This window comes from Scyliorhinus torazame, chromosome 15 (genome assembly GCF_047496885.1).
Source record: "Scyliorhinus torazame isolate Kashiwa2021f chromosome 15, sScyTor2.1, whole genome shotgun sequence".
NCBI lineage: Eukaryota > Metazoa > Chordata > Chondrichthyes > Carcharhiniformes > Scyliorhinidae > Scyliorhinus > Scyliorhinus torazame.
In genome coordinates, this window is record NC_092721.1 from 177,880,812 (window position 1) to 177,901,612 (window position 20,801).

The 20,801-nt window shown below is 45.4% G+C and overlaps 1 protein-coding gene across 9 annotated transcripts in view; it reads left to right on the forward strand.

Moving 5' to 3' along the window:
- LOC140392026 (inositol polyphosphate-4-phosphatase type I A) overlaps positions 1–20,801 on the forward strand; it is a 249,394-nt gene that overhangs the window by 15,246 nt on the left and 213,347 nt on the right. The window contains exon 1 of one of the 9 annotated variants that reach the window (XM_072477191.1): positions 9,946–10,070. The exons of the other annotated variants lie outside the window; for them this stretch is intronic. The gene's annotated coding sequence lies outside the window, so the exon portion shown is untranslated. Of the gene's footprint in view, positions 1–9,945; positions 10,071–20,801 lie in introns of those variants that run through there. 9 annotated transcript variants of the gene reach the window in all.

The following is a 20,801-nucleotide window of genomic DNA, read 5'->3' on the forward strand; positions in this document are numbered from 1 at the left end:
TGGCAGATTAGAGCTATCTACGATTGATTGCAGTTATTTGAACTAGTTTTATGTGCATTTGCCTAATGTTTTAGGAGTGTTACTTGTATTTGTTCTTTAAAACTCTGCAAAGAGTACAACAATTTACATCTATATTGACCTCCTGTTTGGAGCAGTAATGCACCAAAGTGGGCAAAGAGGGTTTGGCCGTAGATGAAGCCAGACTATGTCACAAAGGTGGAAATAGGTAGTCTTATTTACTACCGTAATTATTTTCTTGTTTGTCTCATCTCTTATTTTTTCAATGGGTGACTGTGTACAAGACCAGTCATGGCCATGACTGTTGCACTCTTCCAGTCACATCTGAGTTAGCAAAAGATGGGTGAAGCGGCCCAGGAAATTCCATCTTCTTTCTGATCTTCCTTCCACAAAACCTCTGCTTTTTTTTCTTCCTCTTCTCTCATTGTACAACTCCTTATTGTACCTTGTAAGATCACAGGTTTTCAAGATATAAAATGCCTTCTAATTGAAATTTCTAATCGCCATTTGAGTGTGGCGATTAAGGGATTTTCACAGTAACTTCATTGCAGTGTTAATGTGAGCCTACTTGTGACAGTAATAAAGATTATTATACAAATAGGTAGTATACCTTTCGACATGATCTCACAATTTAGTCTACTGGAGAGAGCTGCACAGGAGAGCCCAGGGGCAGGACAGAGTAGTGTTAGCTGTATTCAGAGCTCCAGGACCACTGGTTAACAGCCTACAAAGAAGAAACTTAACTCTGGGACAAAGCAGTATAAAGATGATTACTTGAGGTATGGTTCAATTCACATAAGGATGCAAAGCCCATACGTGTTACATGCAGGGAAGTACTGACAAGTGAGAGGAGAAGTTTCAGATTTTGAAAGAGGTAGTGGGTGAAAAGCTCCTTTTGAGGTTGAGACCCCAGAGTCTAAGTTATTAACTTAGAGCTGACTCCAAATTAAACAATGGTGGTTGTGTACCTAAACTGTGATACCATATCAAAAACATGCCAAAAACCCATGAGGCTGTCAGCATTTTGGAGTGGCATCTCCCAGGAATATCCAATGCTGAGTAAAATGAGCATTTTGTTGCTATTGTCCTTTGAGGCGATTATATGTGTGAGGTTGGATTCTCAAAAAGATGGCACAAAACTGGCTGAAGTCTGCACCTGATATGCGCATTTCCCTCTCTGAACCTTATTGGAGTGAGATCCTGAGGACCAAGCAGGCTCCCTTTTTGAATTAAACGTAAGCAATGTAGCCTGGGTTGTGAAGGTTGGCCAGCGTGGGTCTCAAAATGTTGGCGGGTTGGTAAAAGTGGGTCCCGGGTGGAGGAGGAGAAAGAATTTGAAAAACGCTGCTCTAACCAATTCCTACAAATACTAAAACCATTAGGAACAAATGTTTAAAACACTTCCTATCATGATATCAAAACACAATAGATTTCCTCTAATACTGATGTTCTACCCTACAAATCTAGTGCTTGGGTTTTCTTATAAGACGTCATCCCAAAGACAAACTTAATTTTTAACCATTCGTCAAAGCTTATTTTAAAAATAATTAGAACATAAGATTGCTGAACCCATCCACTCAAGCAACTAAAAGTCGTAAAACAATAAAGTTTAGTTTCCCACAAACAATAGCCTTCCTGTTCTCTCCCAACTGTTGACTGCCCATTGTCTTACTAACAGAAATTCAAACTGAATTTTATTGAATTTAAAAAGTGGTTAAAGAATAAAGAACCACAGCAGCTTAAAAATAAGTAGTAGTATCAAAATCGTCCAATCCCCTCCTGCAAAGCTCTGATGAGAGTCTAAAAGGTGATTTTAGGCTACATTATCACTGGGATATCCCAATTGACCTTAAGCTTGTTGCTATCCACCATCTTGCACCAGAACTTGTAGGAGAGGCTGATGGTGAAGATGATGTTCATAGCCTATCTATCCTACCTATATATTTGTGGGCAATGAGAATGGGTAGACAAGTAGCAGATGTAATTTGATGCAGAGAATTGTGATGTAGTTTAGCAAAATGGAGTGGGAATATAAACTAAATCAGGGAATTCGAAAGAGTGTGCAGAAACAGAGGAACCTTGGGAGTTGGGGGCAGGGGAAAGGAGGCCATATGCATTGAGGGGCTGGTTTAGCACACTGGGCTAAATCGCTGGCTTTTAAAGCAGACCAAGGCAGGCCAGCAGCACAGTTCAATTCCCGTACCAGCCTCCCCGAACAGGCGCCGGAATGTGGCGATTAGGGGCTTTTCACAGTAACTTCATTTGAAGCCTACTTGTGACAATAAGCGATTTTAATTTCATTTCTAAGCAGGACACATTGAGAGAGTAGTTAGCAAAACATGGGATCCTGGGCTTTGTAAATAGAGGTATTGAGTAGAAAAGTTACGCTGAACCTTTATAAAGCTGTGGTTAGGTCACAACCAGTGTTGCATTCAGTTCTGGCTCCTCTAACCGTGAAAGACCTTGAGAGGGTGCAGAGGAGATTTACCGGCATGGTTCAAGGGAATTCCGCTACAAGGTTAGTTTGGAGAATGTTGGTGCTCCTTGGAGCAAAATGACATTGATGGGAGATTGTGGAAAGAAGTGTGCAAGATTACAAAAGGTTTATAAAAGGCAGGCAAAGAGGAGTTGTTCCTATTATCTGATGTTAAAACAACTTGGACACATTTAAGAGATGGAGCATGTGAGGAAGAACAGTGATAATAACCTGGAACTTGCTGCCTACGAGAGTGGTGGAAACGGAAACTATTTCAGAAGAAATTTGGATGCGTACTTGAGGGAAAAGAACTTCCGTGGCCATGACGATGGAGTGGAAATTGGATTGATACGATTTCTCTCCAAGGAGCCGACATGCACTTGACCGCCCAAATGGCCTCCTACTATGCTGTACCGACTCTTGCCTGAAGTGTAATTTTGGACCAAAATCTCAAGGTCCTTAGCTTGTGATTCAGACCAAACCGAATACTTGGATCTACATGTATGACTCCATTGCAGTAGATCCTGGACCCTGTTTTCAGCTCTGTCTTTTAAGATAATTTTTGTAAGGGCCCCGAAGAATCCAGCACGAGTTTTAAGGATACAAAATAATAGTTTATTTACTATAACAATATATACATAGCAGTAGCAGTAACTTCCCTTGCTACCTTCTCCTTCCTCCTGGTTCCTGGACTGGCCAGCTTATTTATAGTAGGAGTTTCTCCGCCCCCCTCATTGGGGAAGTTCATACTCCCATAGGATTGTGGGATAATCATTAGTCCCCAGCCAATCGTCAGTAGGCAGGTTATAACATCCCTCCCCCCCAAAGTCCAAGGAATCCACCGTAGGCCCTGGCGAAGGGAGGCGTCGAACTCGTTTGGCCGCAGGCGGGACGCCATTTGCACGCGGCGCTGGATGAGGCGGCGTATAACGAGACTGAGACCGGCGCTTCCGTGATGAACGGCGCGGTTGTACATCCATGGCCTGTGGACCCGAGGATTCCCCCTCTGATTCATCCTGTGTCTCCATCTCGGAGTCAGAGTCTGCTGCCTCCGTCATGTCAGCGTCTCTGTCCCCATTCGGTCCCGCCATGACCTGCGCAGGCTTTGAGTGAGGCACCAGTGGAAGATTTGGAGGACTACCTTCCCTTGTTTCTGGTCTTTGCCGCTGTTGAACTGAGCTCCGGGGGCGGGGAATCTTTTGCGGGGATGATCTTCTGGACCGGACGTGGTCTACATGTTTTCGCTGGAGACGACCCTGGGCTTGCACTTGGTACGATATAGGGCCCGTTTGGCGAAAGATTACCCCAGGAACCCATTGGGCACCACCAGCAAAATTCCGCACGAATACTGGGTCACCGGGCGCAAACTGCCGAATCGGACGATGCTGAGACAATCCCGGTCCCTGCCGTTCTTGTGTGCGGCGTACTTTTGCGCCAATGTCCGGGAAGACCATACTAAGGCGGGTGTGAAGTCTCCGGCCCATTAGGAGTTCTGCGGGAGCTACTCCAGTCACTGTATGGGGGGGGTGGTCCTGTACGTAAACAAAAACCGAGCCAGTCTCGTGTCCATTGATCCGGAAGACGGCTTCTTTAGGCCTCTTTTGAATGTTTGCACTGCACGCTCTGCCAACCCATTTGAAGCCGGGTGGTAAGGGGCAGTGCGGATATGGCGGATGCCGTTCATCTTTGTAAACCTAGCAAACTCCTCACTCGTGAATGGAGTGCCATTATCCGTGACCAGCACCTCGGGGAGGCCATGCGTGCTAAATGATAAACGCATTTTTTCAATTGTTGCGCAGGACGTTGTCCCCTGCATCTTGTGCACCTCCAGCCATTTGGACTGGGCGTCAATTAGTAGAAGGAACATGGATCCCTGAAAAGGGCCTGCGAAATCTGCATGTAAGCATGCCCAAGGCCGCCCTGGCCATTCCCAGTGATGTAGGGGCGCGGCCGGCGGAAGCTTCTGATGCTCCTGGCAAATGGAGCAGTTTTGGGCCACCTTCTCAATGTCGGTGTCGAGGCCTGGCCACCAGACATAACTCCGGGCCAACATTTTCATCTTGGTCACGCCCGGATGCCCATTGTGCAAGTCTGATAATATCAGCTCCTGGCCTTTTTCCGGGACAACCACACGCATCCCCCACAAGAGGATGCCGTCTTCCACGCTGAACTCTGACAGCTTGGAGGAAAATGCCCGTAACTCGCCTGGGAGCTGTCTATGCTGCCCACCATACAGGACTATGTGCCGAACCTTTGACAGGACTGGCTCCGTCTGGGTCCACTCACGGATCTGTGATGCCGTGACAGGCAAGGTGTCCATAAAATTTAGGGTTGCGACCACCTCACCGGTCGTGGGGGTCGATATGGGGCCGGTCGATAAAGGCAATCGGCTCAGTGCGTCGGCATTTGCTATCTGCGTACCTGGTTTGTGCTCCAGAGAATACTCATATGCAGCAAGCAACAAAGCCCAGCGCTGGATCCGTGCAGAAGCAATGGGCGGTATCGGCTTATCCTCTCTGAAGAGTCCCAGCAGGGGCTTATGATCAGTCACGATAGTGAAATGGCAGCCGTACACATACTGGTGGAAGCGTTTCACCGCGAAAACCACTGCCAGGCCCTCCTTCTCGATCTGCGCGTACTTTTTCTCCGCTGCAGTCAATGTGCGGGAGGCGAAAGCTATCGGTCGCTCGGCCCCGTTCTCCATCTTGTGGGACAGGACAGCCCCAATACCATACGGGGATGCATCACATGTGACGAGCAAAGGCTTTCCCGGATCATAGTGGGTTAGTAACCCAGACGACGACAATTGTTGCTTTACCCGCCGGAAAGCAGTTTCTTGCGGCTGACCCCAAACCCAGGTGTGATTTTTCTTTAGCAGCAGGTGTAAGGGGGCCAGCGTAGTTGCCAGATTGGGGAGGAACTTCCCGTAATAGTTTACGAGACCGAGAAAAGAACGAAGATGCGAAGTGTCAGTCGGGGTGGGGGCATGTTGAATTGCACGCACCTTCTCTGCGACTGGGTGCAGACCCTCATGGTCCACCCGATAACCTAGGTAGACTACTTATTTTGCCTGAAATACGCACTGTGTGTGACGTAAACGGACTCCAGCCTCCGAAAGGCGTTTAAGGACAGCCTCCAGATTTTCCAAATGCTCTTGCTCCGACGTCCCTGTAATCAACACGTCATCTAGGTAGACAGCCACACGTGGTAAACCTCTCAAAATGCCCTCCATAACACGTTGAAAAATTGCGCAGGCAGAGGATACGCCAAAGGGCAACCATGTATATTCATACAGGCCCCGGTGTGTGTTAATTGTTACATATGGTCGGGAGGCAGGGTCCAGCTCCAACTGCAGGTAGGCGTGACTCATATCTAATTTTGTGAACGAGAGTCCGCCTGCAAGTTTCGCGTAGAGATCCTCTATGCGAGGCATTGGGTATCGGTCGAGTCGGGAAACTGTATTCACTAAGTTTATAGTCGCCACACAAGCGAACTGTGGCATCTGGCTTCATTACTGGCACAATTGGTGCTGCCCAGTCAGCAAAACGGACAGGCCTGATAATACCCAAACTCTCCAAACGAGTGAGCTCCCCTTCTACCTTCTCGAGCAAAGCGTAAGGCACTGGGCGCGCCCGGAAATAGCACGGTGTGGCTCCTGGTTCAACTTGGATACGGGCTACGGCCCCTTTTATTTTCCTCATACCAGGCTGGAATACCTCTGGGTATCGTCCTAGCACCTCAGTCAACCCTCCAGAAACTGTTTGGAGGATGTGCTGCCATTGCAACCGCAAATGGCGCAACCAGTCCCGACCCAACAGGCTGGGCCCATGGCCACGCACTACGATAAGTGGGAAACGCCCCTCCTGGCGTCCATAGACAACAGGGGTCATTGTAGTTCCTGCAATGTCCAGTGGTTCCCCCGTGTAGGTGGCCAACCTGGCCTGTGAGTCAGTTAGTGTAAGGGTCTGTATACCCTGCTTGATGCGGTCGAATGTCCTCTGGGCGATCACGGAGACCGCTGCGCCAGTATCCAACTCCATCTCCAGCGGGTGGCCATTGACCTGTACTGTCACCTTAATGGGGGCCACACGGGGAGCTGCCACACAATGCAGCTGCAGGCAGTCGTCCTCCGTCTCCACGTCCTCAGGAGTGGTCGCCGCAGGTTCATCCACATGGAAGGTACGGCCTCTGGGCTGGTCCCAGTTACGGCCCCTGGGCTGGTCCCAGTTTCGGTTGGAACGACGGCGCCTCTGGCGTCCCCAGGACCGCCGTCCGCGACGGGGTCGGCGCCTACAAGTCTGACACGGACATGGCTCCTCATCCATTAGCTCTGGAGAAGGCTCCCTTCGGGGAGGAATGTCTGATGGCCACTGGCGTCGGTCTGGTCGTTGCCTCGCCCAAGGTACCGCAGGAGTGCGGGGGACGTTTTTGGGCGGAAAGGGTTTCGCCCCAAGGCATGCACTTCCATTCCCTGTAGCTCCTGTACTCCTCGCTCTGCGCTCTCTCGGGACAAGACTATTTGTATTGCCTGTTGAAAAGTCAATGTTGGCTCCGCTAACAACTTTCCCTGGGTGGCCGCATTGTTAATACCGCAAACCAAACGGTCGCGTAACATTTCTGACAAGGTCTCACCATAGTCACAGTATTCCGCAATCCCGCGTAGCCTGGATAAAAAAAAAATCGGCAAGGGATTCTCCAGGGGTCCTCTCAGCGGTATTAAACCGGTAACGCTGGACTATCGTGGACGGGGTTGGGTTAAAGTGTTGCCCCACTATATTCACAAGTTCGTCAAACGTTTTGGTGTCCGGCGCAGCTTGGTACGTAAGGCTCCTAATCACCCCAAACGTATGCGGTCCGCAGGCGGTGAGCAATATGACCACCTGGCGCTCATTTTCAGTGATATTGTTTGCCCGGAAATAGTAACGCATCCGTTGCGTGTACTGGTTCCAGCTTTCCAGCGCAGCATCAAAAACATCCAAACGTCCGTACAGAGGCATGGTATAATAGAAAAACAACTTCCAACCTGTATCCAACAAAAATCCAGGGAGGTGGCTTCAGCAGTGTAGACAGCTATTCACTTTTACCTTCGTCGCCAGTTTTGTAAGGGCCCCGAAGAATCCAGCACGAGTTTTAAGGATACAAAATAATAAAGTTTATTTACTATAACAATATCTACATAGCAGTAGCAGTAACTTCCCTTGCTACCTTCTCCTTCCTCCTGGTTCCTGGACTGGCCAGCTTATTTATAGTAGGAGTTTCTCCGCCCCCCTCATTGGGGAAGTTCATACTCCCATAGGATTGTGGGATAATCATTAGTCCCCAGCCAATCGTCAGTAGGCAGGTTATAACAATAATGATCTAAGTTTTGAATTGCCTTAGCCTAGCACTGGCTTTCTAGGCAACTTTCAAGTCTCATAGGGCAGCATGGTGGCGCAGTGGGTTAGTCCTGTTGCCTCACGGCGCCGAGGTCCCAGGTTCGATCCTGGCTCTGGGTCACTGTCCGTGTGGAGTTTGCTCATTCTCCCCGTGTTTGCATGGGCTTCGCCCCCACAACCCAAAGATGTTCAGGGTAGGTGGAGTGGCCTCGATAAATTGCCCCTTAATTGGAAAAAATGAATTGGGCACTCTAAATTTTAGAGGGCGGTGGAGGCCGGGATGTTGGGTTTCTTTAAGACAGAAGTTGATAAATTCTTGATTTCTCGAGGAATTAAGGGCTATGGAGAGAGAGCGGGTAAATCGAGTTGAAATCAGCCATGATTGAATGGTGGAGTGGACTCGATGGGCCGAATGGCCTTCCTTCCGCTCCTATGTCTTATGGTAGACCATGCAATGTCTTGAGATGGCTGAGCTTGAATTGTTGCTGGATTGAAGTCTTCCAAATGTAAAAGAAACCATTGAGAACAAAACTTTGGATTTGCATGCACGTGTTAAGCACAACCACAACAGTGGAAGCGGTATATTATATTTAAGACATGGAAAGGTTATGGAGGAACTGCACATATGTAGGTGATTACACAAGTAGATGCCCATAAAAAGTCTCTCGACTTGGATTTATAATGCAGCTACAGTAAGCCACACAGGACATGTGCTTCTTTTCATTTGTGCGTGTGCTTATTTTTGATACACAGGAGATGTGTATGTGCTAAATCTCTCATGCAATTTGCTAATTTGTAATGACCATATGCTTGCGACTATTCCAACTCTCCTTTGTCTATGTTGATGGGGAGTGGAAGAGCGGGAGAGGTTTTCCTCGTTTATTTTAGTTTCCATCCAAGCCATTCTCCTTCTGACTGGTAGAGGTTCATGTTAGTTAATGGGAGTTTATCAAAGTAGAATGAGAGTGTCTACAAATAGAACATTGTTTTGTATATATATCTAACACTGCACCAATTATTTTGTAGTATCTACATGTTGTATGTTCTGTATTCCTTGATACTTCTCAGTATTAAGAATTGTAGCATTTGATTTTGCAGCTCCATTGGCCTGATTTACCTGACTTGTGTAACTAGAAAATAAATGACTTTTTGTTTAATTGCTGTGTCTATTTGGAGAGATCCATTATGGAATGCCATTCCATTCGATGTGAATAGAAAGAGGGGGACTGACCTCCCAGTTTTTCCATTGCCATCATTGTACTTCCCCAAGCTGCTCATGGAGTAACACTGAAGTTTGGGTAAAACCCAATTTTGAGGGTGGCATGTGGAGCAGTGGATAGCACTGGGACTGCGGCGCTGAGGACCTGGGTTCAAATCCTGGCCCTGGATCACTGTCCATGTGGAGTTTGCACATTCTCCCCATGTTTGCGTGGGTTTCACTCCCACAACCCAAAGATGTGCAGGTTAGATGGATTGGCCATGCTAAATTGGCCCTTAATTGGGAAAAAAAAATAATTAGGGACTCTAAATTTATAATTTAAAAAAAAAAAAAAATTTTTGATCTCTGTGTTGGCTGAAGTATAGTTCCATGTTGGTAAGCAAGTCCTGTATGTATAGATAAAAAACTTTTTTTTAACAAGGATTTAAAAAATAATCTTGGGACTTTTGTTTCCTAAATCAAAACTTTGAATCCATAATTTAGTTTTTTAAGGTCACAAGCTTTTTTTAAGTTCGATAATTATGAAACCTCCAGTGTCAAAGCTTGGAATAGTTGTATGTTATATAGGGTAATTATGTCTTGAAGCTTCGTATGTTCCCCAGGGGTTCAGTGGCTGAACCTCACACCTGGGTCCTGAAAATTTAGTTGGGAGTTCTGCTCAGCCTACTTTGAATTTTCAAATGTTAAAGATGTGGGAATTCTTACGTCTTCAAGAACGTCAAATTGGCTGTGTTGTGCTTAAAGAAATTATACAAATCCCCTTGAGTTGGTGCAGCTGAATCATTGGGTTCAAATCTGAGTAGGATATGTAAGTAGATCAGTCGAGCAGCATTAGGTGGAGAGACTGCAGCACAATATACATCTCTCAAACCGCAGCAAAGTATTCTTCATTTTTAGGTTCCAAACAGCATCTTCCTCTATGCAGAATGTCTTAGACAAATATAGGCTTACTGCAGCATCCTTAATATCATGCTAAAACAAGGTAAGAATTTTGAATTCCATTTTTGTGAATTAAAGGATTCCATTTTTGTGAATTAAAGGGAGGGTGAGTACTTTGTAGAACCTAACAAGGCAGTGTGGTAGCTTTTAAAGGATACTAAAGAAACGCTTATTTGCTCTTCCTCTTCAAATGTTGCCCACAAACAGATTGCATGGAACTTTTGATCTTAAATTGTAGTTTTGTATCAGATACTTAGTCATTTCAATTAAGTAAGATTGAATAGCAATTTGCACTGCCATTAGATGAAGGTTTGAGTCTTTCTAGCCAGAGCAATTGAAGGATACTTCTCCTTAGCAGAATATACAGCTTATTCATTAGGAAGCACTGCAGTGTAAAAGTGATGCATCAAGGAATAGGTGTGAGTGCATTTACCACAGAGGAAGCAGGTTTACTCATCAGCCTTATCCAAATGTAAATGAACCTGCCTGATGCCCCAATTTTATAACTTTTGATGTCACTAAATTGACATTTACAGCAATTGAGTCATCATGTATACAAAAATGTAAATGCCTTTTTATTTCCACTTAATGGTCCTCCAATATTTCCGGTAACTTGCTCAACTGATCACGATTCATGTGTGTACAGTAGGGTAGTTGCTAATAGTACTAGATGAGCAATTGAAAAGGTCGTAAGTTCACATTAAAATTGGGTTCAATAACTCTGCCACCTTATCCAGGAGGTGGGAGTCAGCATGCTATTCATCCATATGGTCATTAAAGACCAGCCTCTTCTCTGAGGGAAGAAATTCCTGATCATCCCTGTCTTAAATGGAAGAACACTTATTCTGAAACTGTACCTCCTAGTTCTATATGACCCCAGAAGGAGAAACTTCCTCTGAGCATCCACCATGTCAAGACTTCTCAAATTTCATGTTTCAATAAGATCACCCCTCATTTTTCTGAACTCCGATTAGCATCGACCCAACCTTTCCTCAATCCCAGGAATCAACCCAGTGAACCTTCTCTGAACTGATTCCAATGCAAGTATATCCTTTCTTAAGGAAGGAGACCAAAACTTTACACCATATTTTAGATGCAGTCTCACCAATGCCCTATACAATTATAGCAAGACTTGCCTATTTTTATATATAGGTGCAGTCTCACCAATGCCCTATATAGTTGTAGCAAGACGTGCCTATTTTTATATTCCAAATTCCTTGCAATAAAAAGGCCAACATTCCATTTGCCTCCCTAATTGCTTGCTGTACCAGCATGCTAATCTTTGTGATAATGGTAGGCACTACTTTGTTCTAACTTCCATGTTAGTCCCTCCAAGTGAAAATTTGCAAATTTGGCGGTGCATTTCTCAGATTGGGAGCACCCCGTTAGTACCATTGTGGTGAGTAGATGAAGACTAAGGTTGCAAATCTCTATTATTTATCTTTGCCATTTAGCGATATGGCTTCAGCTGTTTGACTAAGAAAGCCCTTTGCCCCAGGGTCACACACACGAAGTAATCAGGCATCCACTAGTTATTTTGAATAAATCAATCTCTGTGCCATTGATGCAATACAGTTTTCCCAGAATAAATGTTTGCCATTAAACTCAGCTATTTTGAGGTTTCTCAAATTACTAAAATAGAAAAATAATCCAGCTGCTATCTTACTGAGAATTGAAAAGTTAAAGAATGTTAGTGCAACTGATTGGGGCAGAAGTGTACTGCATGATGGGAGTGATAGAATGAGAGCTTTGGGCTTTTATTTCACAGATCATGTTCCTAATCATGACTACAGAATGTCATTAGAAGAAGTGAAAAACTTAATTTTGCCGTCTGCCTTTTGGATCCCACTGCCATTTTTGAAAGTGGTTCTCAACTCGCCAATTCCCACGTCTCTAAAACTTGCACGATTGCGATAGATTCGATCACATTAATCGTAAAACTTCAAATGATTGAGCTTCACAACTGAATATTATCTCAATGGGAAATACCAGCAGCCAAATAAAACCAGACTTGATGGGTCAATCGTCATTTGCATTCTGAGCATTAATATTGTTTGCAGTTTTATATAGTCTACTTCCAAGAGGACATTTGTGTACGGAGTTCTCAAATAAACAGGAGGCCATATTGAAACAATTTGCAGAATTTTGTTCTCTGAATCTGTGTGAATATCCTTCCAAAGGAAGGGTATATAAAGCTACATGCACTATTGCAAATGTGGTTTCAACAGTGATTTGTATTTGGTTAGAATAACGTGTGTTGACATTAGGGGCTGGTTTAGCACACTGGGCTAAATCGCTGGCTTTTAAAGCAGACCAAGGCAGGCCAGCAGCACGGTTCAATTACCGTACCAGCCTCCCCGACAAAGCGGCGGAATATGGCAACTAGGGGCTTTTCACAGTAACTTCATTTGAAGCCTACTTGTGACAATAAGCGATTTTCATTTCATGTACATGATTACTTATTCATACATGCGCTTATTTTCATCTCCTGTGGGATTTGAATTGCTTAAGTTTTTCATTTCTGTAACATTTATATCGATGGATCCAAATGCCAGTTAAAAAAACGCAGTTCTGTTATTTCCTTCAACCTTGTCAGCAATCTTCCTGGAAGACAAAATAGTACAAAGATCCAAATTATACGTTGAGATCATGGGCAACTATTTAAAAGAAGCAGTTACGCAAGTGTTTTGCATGAAAGAGTAACGATGATGCAAGTTGGTATTGTAATTGGTTTATTGGTATATATTTCCTCGGGTATATTGGAGTCCAAGATCGTCTTTGACTCAGCTTAATGTATTCTAAATTTTCACTGTATAACTGTTCTTGTATATGTCTGTCTTCTGTTGTTTGGCACCTTTAATAGCCTCAAGGATATTTTGGATTCTGCTGAATATAATTGCTGAGCATTTAAAGAAAGCATCTGTGTCCAAGTGAAGCACTTAATTTTTTCATTGCTTTTATTTTGAAACGAAGAGGGCGGCACGGTAGCATATTGGTTATCACTGTTGCTTCACAGCGCTAGGACCCAGGTTCGATTCCTGGCTTGAGTCACTGTCTGTGCGGTGTCTGCATGGGTTTCCTCCGGGCACTCCAGTTTCCTCCCACAAATCATGAAAGACGTGCTTGTTAAGTGAATTGGACATTCTGAATTCTCCCTCCGTGTACCCAAACAGGCGTTGGACTGTGGAGACTAGGGGATTTTCACAGTAACTTCATTGCAGTGTTAATGTAAGCCTACCTGCGACACTAACAAAGATTATTATTATTATTATTATAATCAAATGAACATGAGGCATATCTATCTGTAAAAACTAAATATAATTAGTTTACAATTTAATGTGAACACCCAAATTTCTTATAGGAACTTTCCATTTAAGTAATATTACCTAGTAAGTGCCCTACAATGAAATTCTTGTTTTCTGACAGCTGTGGCTTAATAACCAAGGCAGTGTTATTCACTAGAATAGGTGAACTAATAATTTTATACCTATCCACTGCCCACTGACATGTGAGATAATGTAAAAATCTGTTTGGATTGATGGGTGACAACTAAGAATTGGGGCAAGCTGAGATGTCTCTCAAAGCTGCCAAGGAATTGACTGAATTTTAATTCTCTATTTGAATATAATTTTGAAGAAACTCGCATGTAAATTGTCAGCATTTATGGCATTTATTTCTTGTTTTGAAAGATGTATAACTCGTCCTCCCACTATCTTTTATAAGGATGTGATCTACTGTTTTCATATATTCAGAAAACAATTTAAAGTTATTTAGTGATTTATTAGATAATGTACCTGTAAGTAGCAATTTGTGACATTGGACATTGTTATTAATACAAGGACACAAACTAGTAAATGGCGAGATACAAACCGGAATGTGGTGGGGCTTTTCACAGCAACTTCATTGCACTGTTAATGTAAGCCTACTTGTGACAATAAAGATTATTATTATATGGCTTAATGTAATTTGGTGCTAAAGTTTGTCTATCACTGCTTAGAGCTGAGCAATCATGTATACTAATTGCTTGTCTTTGTGTACTGATTGCAGAAAGTTTTTTTTGTAAAGATCCAAGAACTAGAACTGTGGGCGGGATTCTCCCAGCCCTGGGCCAGGTCGGAGAATCCCCGCGAACGGGCCACGCCTCCCCGACGCCGGCACGCGATTCTCCACAGAGCGGAGAATTAGCGCCGGTGTGGTTGGCGCAGCGCCGGTGTGGTTGGCACGGTGCCGTTCGCGGGCCACTCTACACAGCGGGTCTGTTGATTCTCCGGCCCGGATGGGCCGAGCGGCCGTAAGAAAAGAGCCGAGTTCCGCCGGTGCTGTTCTAACCTGCTCTGGGCCGGTGGAACTTCGACGTGGAAGGGTCGGGGGCCTCCGATGTGGCCTGGCCCGCGATCGGGGCCCACCGATCGGTGGGCCGGCCTCTGTGGCTGGGGGCCTCCTTTCCTACGCGCTGGCCCCTGTAGTTCTGTGCCATGTTGCGTTGGGGCCAGCGCGTTGAAGGAGGCTACTGCGCATGTCCTCGTTGGCGCCGGCGCAACTGTGCGCAACACAAACTGTTCCAGCGCCGTGCTGACCCCCTGTAGGGGCCAGAATTAGTACTGCGAGTGGCCCGTTCATGCCGTCGTAAAACGCGACAGCGTTTACGACGGCGTGGACACTCTGCCGCGGGATTGGAGATTCCCGCCCTGTATATCAACAATGACATTGCTGTGCTTCTAAATATCATGGTCTTGGCTTTCCATTCCAACTGTTTGCAGTTCTGGACTTTCTTCATTTGATTGTAAACTGATCAAGGCGAATCTGCTTGGAGTCAGTGGACTGGTCCATGCTCAAGAACTCAGTGGCCAACCTAACGAGTATGCCACCACGGTCACAGACTTCTTCAGCAAATGTAAAGGAGATTGCATGCCAAATAAGGTAGTACGAACGTTCCCCAACTAGAAAGCATGGTTTAATTGGGAGATTCACCTCCTACTGTAGGCCAGATCGGAGGTGTTCAAGACAAACTACCTTGACCTATACAAGAAATCCAGGTATGACCTCCGCAAAGCCATCAGGGATGCCAAGAGACGATACCAGACTAAGCTAGAGTCACAGACTAACGACACGGACTCTCATCGGTTGTGGCAAGGCTTAGAACAACAAAACGGACTACAAATCAAAGCGGAGTAGAATCTCCAGCGGCAGCGCACCCCTCCCGATTAACTCAATCGTTTCATGCAGGAAACCATCAAACCGATGTCAACTGCCCCAGCAGCTTCGGCACACCCTTACCTACCATCACAGCTTCCGAAGTTGGATCGGCCTTCTTGAAAGTGAACCCTCTGAAAGCAATGGGTCCTGAAAGGGCAGCACGGTAGCATTGTGGATAGCACAATTGCTTCACAGCTCCAGGGTCCCAGGTTCGATTCCGGCTTGGGTCACTGTCTGTGCGGAGTCTGCACATCCTCCCCGTGTGTGCGTGGGTTTCCTCCAGGTGCTCCGGTTTCCTCCCACAGTCCAAAGATGTGCAGGTTAGGTGGATTGGCCATGATAAATTGCCCTTGGTGTCCAAAATTGCCCTTAGTGTTGGGGGGGGGGTTATTGGGTTATGGGGACAGGGTGGAGGTGTTGACCTTGGGTAGGGTGCTCTTTCCAGGAGCCGGTGCAGACTCGATGGCCCGAATGGCCTCCTTCTGCACTGTAAATTCTATGATAATCTATGATGGAATCCGTGGTCGTGCACTCAGATCCTGCGTGGACCAACTGGTGGGTGTGTTGGCGGTCATTTCAACCTGTCCCAACTCCGTTCCGAGGTTCCCACCTGCTCCAAGGCGACCACATCATACCGGTGCCAAAGAAGAGCCAGGCAACATGCCTCAAGAACTATCGTCTGGTGGCATTGACATCTATCATTATGAAGTGCTTAGAGGTTGGTCATGCGACACATCAATTCCATACTTCCAATATGCTTTGATCCACTGCAATTCGCATACCTCCACAGCAGACGCCATCTCCCTGGCCCTACACTCATCCCTGGAACATCTTGACAACAAGAACTCCTACGTCAGAGTCCTATTCATTGACTACATCTCCACCTTCAATACCATAATTCCAGACAAGTTCATATCAAAACACCAATACCTAGGACTTGACTCTATAACCAGATCCTCGACTTCCTTACCCATAGACCACAATAAGTAAGGATAAACAATATGTTAGTCCTCAGTGCCGGGACCCTGCAAGGCTGTGAACCTGGCCCCCGATTATGCTCTGTACACATATGACTGGCAAAATGTGGCTCCAACTCCATTTACAAGTTTGCTGATTACACAACCATAGTGGGTCGGATCTCAAATAACAATGAGTCAGAGTACAGAAAGGAGATAGAGAACCTAGTGAAGTGGTGTAACGATAACCATCTCCCTCAACGACAGCAACAGAAAGGAGCTGTTCATTGACTTCAGGAAGTGAAGTATCGGACACCCCTGTCTGCATCAATGATGCTAAGGTGGAGATGGTTGACAGCTTCAAATTCCGAGGTGTGCATATCACCAACAATCTGTTCTGGTCCATCCATGTCGACACTACAACTATGAAAGCTAAACAGAGCCTGCACTTCCTCAGGAAACTAAAGAAATTAGGCATGTCCCCATTGACTCTAACCAATATTTACAGATGCACCATAGAAATCCTATCTGGCTGCATCACAGCCTGGTATGGGAATTGCTCGGCCCAAGACCGTAAGAAACTCCAGAGAGTCGTGAACACAGCCCAGTCCATCACGCAAAACCACTCCCATCTATTGTCAATGTCCTTATTTCCTAAGGAAGTAGAGGCTCTATTTAGCTTTCCTAGTCATAGTGTCTCATCGACCATTTCTATCTCACCTCCCAGCTCCTCCTCCCACTTGCGCTTCAGCTCCTCGGTCTGCATCTTCTCCGACCCCATGAGTTCCTTATAAATGTCCGAGACGCTCTCTTCTCCTACCCACCCTCTGGAAACTACCCTGTCCTGAATCCCCCTTAGCGGTAGGAGCGGGAAGGTTGACACCTGTTTACGAAGGAAGTCCCGCACCTGCAGATACCTGAATTTGTTTCCCCTCGCCAACTCAAACTTTACCTCCAACGCCCTCATACTCCGAAAGCGCCCCTCTATGAACATATCCCCCATCCTCAATTCCCGCTCTCCACCATAACCGGAGCCCCCCGTCCATACTCCCCAGGGAAAACCGGTGATTATCACAGATTGGGGCCCAGACCGATGCTCCCACTGCTCCCATATGCCGCCTCCACTGGCCCCAAACTCTCAGGGCCACCACCACCACTGCACCCTCCTAGCCAAAGACAACGGAAGCATGTCCCATCTCTGAAAATCATCCTTCATTTGGCCCACCAACCGGGCCAGATTCAATTTATGCAGCCGGTCCCATTCCCGCCCCACCTGGATGCCTAGATACCTAAAGCTTCCCTCTACTAACCTAAACGGCAGCTCTCCCAGTCGCCTCTCCTGTCCCCTCGCCTGGACCACAAACATCTCACTCTTTCCCATATTAAACTTATCCCCCCCCCCGAACAGTCCGCTCTAGCCGAACAGTCCTCTACAGCCCCTCGAGGCTCTCCGAGCAATTGCCAACAGCTCTATAGCCAGCGTAAACAACAGTGGGGAGAGGGGGCAGTCTCGTCCCCCGGTGCAGTCTAAAATAGTCCGATGTTGTCCGATTTGTCCGTACACTTGCCACAGGAGCCTGAAACAGTAACCTGACCCAGTCAATAAAGCCCCACCTGAATCCGAACCCTCCCAGTATCTCCCACAGATAGTCCCATTCAACCCAAACACAGCCTATTTAAACAGTCTATTAAAGTCTAATCAAGCCAGAAAAAATAGAACTCGTGTCTAAAATTACAGCAGCTTGGTAAAAGTGAGTTCTCCAAAATGATATAGTGCATATAAATTTAAAGTGTAAAATCAATCCCAATCATTTAGAACCCCTGCTAGCATCACCATCCAGGTGGACAAAACCTTGGGACCGAGCATTGTGTTTTCAAGAAGCAGTTAAATATAGTACTTGGGGCGAAAGGAATCAAAGAATATGGGGGCAAGGCGGGATCATGCTCTTGAGTTGAATAATCAGCCATGATAATGAATGGTGGAGCATGCTTGAAGGGCCAAATGGCAGCCTCCTGCTCCTATTTGCTATGTTTCTACCTCTTTCCTTATCCCATAACACCGTGGTGCATTCCTCCCTCCCCCTGCTCCTTCCTTCCCATCAGCTTACTCCTTTCCTGCTTCTTTCATTTTCCCCCTCCGACCCTGATGCATCCAACCTCCAAATTACGATTTCTAAAGCATGGCAGCCAATTTTCGAACTCAATTGGAAACTTGTCGTCTCCCCCATCTCGCAAAAGAATGGACTCATTAACACGTCTTGTCTGGCCCCCATTTCCCGAGTTGGTCAGGGTAGATGACGATGTGCGGCAGGATTTATATGAAACAAAAGACTGGCCCCCACCAGGGAAATTGCACTATCAAATAACAGGATACTTTTCTGTGCTTCCACCATTCTCCCAAGGATAATTCACAATTTATCAAAAGTGTGCATCACAGACCTGCATTACAAAGCTGAGATCATCCTCCAAAACATCATTTGCAATGGCTGCCACCATCCCGATGCAAACCGCATCGCCGAGACATTGGCCTGCCCACCAGCAAAAGCACCACTGCTAGCTGGGACCATATCCAGGGACGTGATGCAAGACATATATCCCAAAAAGAGATAATTGTAGAATGTGAATTAAGATAAAATAGAGGATGAAAGGATGAGTAGAACCAGAGCTAGCATAAAAGCAGCCACGCCAGCGCTCACATTAAGAGAATTTTCTGTTTTTATTTCAGAATTCTGGCATCTGGAGTTTTGCTTTTATGTAATTGCTGATCAATTCTGTTTTATTTTTGCTTTTCAGTATACAGGTGCACCACTTTCTTTCCCATTGGGACCAACTATTCAAAAGCACTACACACCTGCAAGCTTAGCCAGATTTCTTTATTCACCAATCTTAATGGTGCAAATTAAATTTTCAATTCTAAGAGGTTGAAGGTTGAGATCTTCATACTAGCGCATCCAAAACCAATAATTAAAGGTTACTGTCAGAAGGGCAGCACAGTGGCACATGGTTAGCATGCTGCCTACGGCGCTGAGGACCCAGGTTCGAATCCCGGCCCTGGATCACTGTCCGTGTGGAGTTTGCACATTCTCCCTGTGTCTGCGTGGGTTTTGCCCCCACAACCCAAAAAGATTGTGCAGGTTAGGTGGATTTGCCACGCTAAATTGCCCCTTAATTGGAAAAAAATAAATAATTGGGTACTCTAAATTTATTGGAAAAAAAGGTTACAGTCACAAATTGCAATATAAATTTAAGTTGATTCTTACCCTGCTTTCAACTTGAACAGTTCTGTAACATGCTGATGAAATCTGCCTCTGTTCAAATTACGATATAGTTTAATGTATTAGTTTTGATTTGGCTGTTTTGTGCTTCCTGGAGTATTACTCAAGTTAATAGATAATTCAACACTTTACATGCTACAAAGGCATTTCTCAACAGGTTGCCATAGCGAGTAAGTCCATCTTGAGCTATCATTGTTTGCTGAGAGGACATTACACTTCTAGGTAGTTCAGTATTGGGTGCAATTTATGTTTGTACTAATTAAATGGCCTGCAGAAAAAGAATTAGCAGTGCCGTGAGGCCACATCACCAAATTTAGCTATAAACAGCAGAGTTCAAAAAGGACATGATTGAATGATTTCCTGTCCAGCATTTTTACCTTGGGTTCTAGTCAAAAAGCTGTTTTTTCAATTAATTGAAATTTGCACCGTACGTGTGGCATGTGTATATGCATGCTGTCCAGTAGCACAATGGTTAGCACTGTTGCTTCACCGCTCCAGGGACCCGGGTTAGATTCCCGGCTTGGGTCACTGTCGGTGTGGAGTCTGCACGTTCTCCCCTGTTTGCGTTGGTTTCCACCGGGTGCTCTGGTTTCCTCTCAAGTCCCAAAAGATGTGCTTGTTAGGCGAATTGGACATTCTGAAAACTCCCTCGGTGTACCTGAACGGGCGCCGTAGAGTGGCGACTAGGGGATTTTCACAGTAACTTCATTGCAGTGTTAATGTAAGCCAATTGTGATAATAATAAAGATTCTTATTATTACTGTTTCAAGTGTTGCCTCACACCAGAGATGATTTTTCATGTACACAAGCTAACAATGAAGCGGAAAGAGACCTAGAAGTCTTAACGCAACTAAACATATCCAACCAACAAAACACATTCAACCAATGTCAGCTGTGGTATTAGGGGCTGGTTTAGCACAGTGGGCTAAACAGCTGGCTTGTAATGCAGAACAAGGCCAGCAGCTCAGGTTCCATTCCCGTACCAGCCTCCCTGAACAGGTGCCGGAATGTGGCGACTGGGAGCTTTCCACAGTAACTTCATTGAAGCCTACTTGGGACAATAAGCGATTATTAAATTATTATTTTACATAAAGGTGTTGGACTAGTGACCTAGAAAAGTCCCTCCATGGTAACTGGTAGAACTAAATATCTGGTCCAGCATAGGAAAATGTCCTGATGTTAGGGACATAGTAATATTCCACGTTAATATTTTTGAGAACTGTGTTATGGGTTCAGATTAGTAATTGGAATGTTGAGATAGGAAATTATTTTTCAGATAGAACCTTATGAAATAAACTTCCAGATAAAGGTGAATGAGAGCCTTGTAATCGCTTTCAAAAACAATAG